The sequence below is a fragment of the Trichosurus vulpecula genome, chromosome 6 (assembly GCF_011100635.1).
Source record: "Trichosurus vulpecula isolate mTriVul1 chromosome 6, mTriVul1.pri, whole genome shotgun sequence".
In the NCBI taxonomy this organism is placed as follows: Eukaryota; Metazoa; Chordata; class Mammalia; order Diprotodontia; family Phalangeridae; genus Trichosurus; species Trichosurus vulpecula.
In genome coordinates, this window is record NC_050578.1 from 172,774,869 (window position 1) to 172,777,556 (window position 2,688).

General features: G+C 37.1%; 1 pseudogene; it reads right to left on the minus strand.

The window, feature by feature from the left end:
* Positions 1-267: 267 nt before the first annotated feature.
* Positions 268-524, minus strand: LOC118852747 (annotated as a pseudogene).
* Between the last annotated feature and the right edge of the window lie 2,164 nt (positions 525-2,688).

Consider the following 2,688-nt stretch of genomic DNA (forward strand, 5'->3'; position numbering starts at 1 on the left):
CTCTCAACACATATCCTTTGATTGATATTGACTGCTAAAAATAGTGATCATAGACATTCACTGCCATAGAGATGACAATTATATGGAATCTTTTGTCACGATTCAGAAGTTCCAATTACTTTTTTTTTCAATTCCAACACAGTTTATTTTACCATGATTCAGGTCCCCCAGAGCAGGGGTAATAACAGATCACATTTCCCAGATCTGAAGGAAGAATGGATCCAGCCCCAGGCATGGAGTAGGGGTAAGTGAGGAAGAGGAAACAGCTCAGATCTTCCCAGGGAACGTCTCTTTTGCTCTGTGATCTTCCCAAGTACTCACCCAGGACAGGGGACAGAAGGACTTGTAGACAGGTGTATACCACTGGCAAATACATCACCACCTCTCTCGTTCTTGGCCTTCTCACAAGGGTGAAAATCCAGGTAGTTCTGCCAGCACTTGCGGGTCTGGTTCTAGTTGGGAAAGTGGCTGTCGAAGGGCACAGTGTGGTAGTTTTGGATCTTGGTCTTGATGTCTTCAGACATGGTGACTCCTGAGGTCGCTTCCTCCTCGGTCTCTCTCTCTGTCTCCACTGCTCCTCCCGCAGATACAGTTTCAGTTACTTTTGAGCAAAGGGACAGATGTTATATATTTCTAGGATGGCTGTCTCAAAGAGACTGCTTATATTTTTTTCTTCTCTTACCTCATTTCTTCCTTCTGTCCATACCCCTAACTTTCCTTTAGTCACTATAATAGCATTAGCAGTTTATAATTTAGGTTTCTACATTTTTATGAAAAAACGAGTGTTTGTAGTTCTAAAATATCATGTCTACCTGGTGATTTTTTTACCAATTGTTTCCATTCTGTGAGGGGAGGGCTCTGATGGCACCCAGGAGTTCATGCAAGAGATCTACCAATTGACACGCACAACAAAAATTGTCATTTGGATCTTTATTTAGCTCCAAGAAAACATGTGTGATGACAATATAATTAATAAGCATACATACTTTCTAGGCTAAACAAGTGAAGTCTTACTTATTGGTGTAGGGAAACCTCCTTTACAAATACACGTTGGTATTACCTCTACAATCTAGAATCTTAGAAGGTTCTTTGGTTCACTTAAAGGTTAAATGACTTTGCCAGAATCCCACAAGTACTTGTCAGAGGACCAACTGAACAAAGGTTATACTACCTCTGGGATAAACTCTTGATTCATTATGTCTTGCTGCCTCTATATACATAATATTTTTCAAAAACATGCACTGAAGTAAAATAACAGCTTTAATTGAAATAGGTGACAAGAATAATTATTCTGTTCTTCCCGTATAAGTCCATAAAAGTATGTGGTAGAAAGTAGGTATAATTCATACCTGCACAACATGGAATGGGGTTGAGAAAGTAAGAGAGAGTAGGAAGATTTTGGTTTTTGGTACTGTTGAGTCATGGTGTGGAGTTGTGAATTACTGTTTAGATGTGGTGCCAAATTGAAGTCATCCCTCAGGGTAGATTCTGCCCTGCTGAGATTTGTTTCCGGTTTTTCAAATTTAGCCTCCAAAATAGTCGAGAACAGAGAGAGTCAACACATGACAGATTAGGGCCAAGCTCTACTTTCATATTTTGGGCCAAAGAGAGAGTGCCCCACTGCCAATTGTTTACAGAATTAAATCAGTCTTTGTGGCTTCTAATGCTAAGATGCATTCTGAGATGTCTTATAAGAAATTAGAGATTGCTCAGGGAATAATTAAAGGATGTAGAGTTTAAGAGTACAGAGAGATGAAGGAAGATGAGATCTGCATCCAGAAAGAGAATTGATACATAGAAGTATATATAGAATGATTTTGCCTGTATATGTATATATACATATACATATACATACACACACACACATATGTGTCTAATGGTAGCTATCTCTAGGGTGGGAGTAGGTAAGAAAACAAAGTAATTTACATGATAATTTTATTATATATTTAAAAAGAGTAATAAGTTGTATATAATAAATTTGCAGTTTCATGTGCAATTAATTAACTTATTATTCTAGTATGTTATAGAAATGCTCTTTTATTTCATAAATTAAAAATAAAATAAGTATTTTTTTAAAAGAGTACATGATCAAAGGGTCATAGAATCCCAGATTTAGAACTAGAAGGGAACTTAGAGGTCATCAAATCCAATCCCAGGATTTTACAGATGAGAAACTGAGGCCAAAAGAGGTTAAGGGGTAATGCGGCAAGAAAACATTTGAGGTGGGATTTGAACCCAGGTCTTTCTGACTCCAAGTCCATCGCATTATTCACTGTACCACATAATTTGGTCATGAGTTTAAATTACAGCATGTAGGACATGCTCTCATTGATCACCTAGAAGTTCATTTATAGCATTAAATCATAATAGCTTTTTATTAACATGCATTTCTTTAATCATAGGGGAGAGTCCAACTTTTTTAAGTTTAAAAATGGATCATCATAATAAAAAAAAAAGTTGGGAAACACCGTTCCAGCAGAAAAGTTGTATTAAAATTGAATTCTCTTTCTGTCTTTCTTTGTCTAGATCTATGATTTCTTTGGTGCAGGAAACTCATTGAACCTTTGGTCCTTTGTCACTGGTATAGCATGGCATAGTCAAAAATGCACTAACTCTGGAGTCAGATGACCTAGATTCAAATCCTACCTCAGACATAATAATTATATCATCTCGGGCAAACCACTTAGC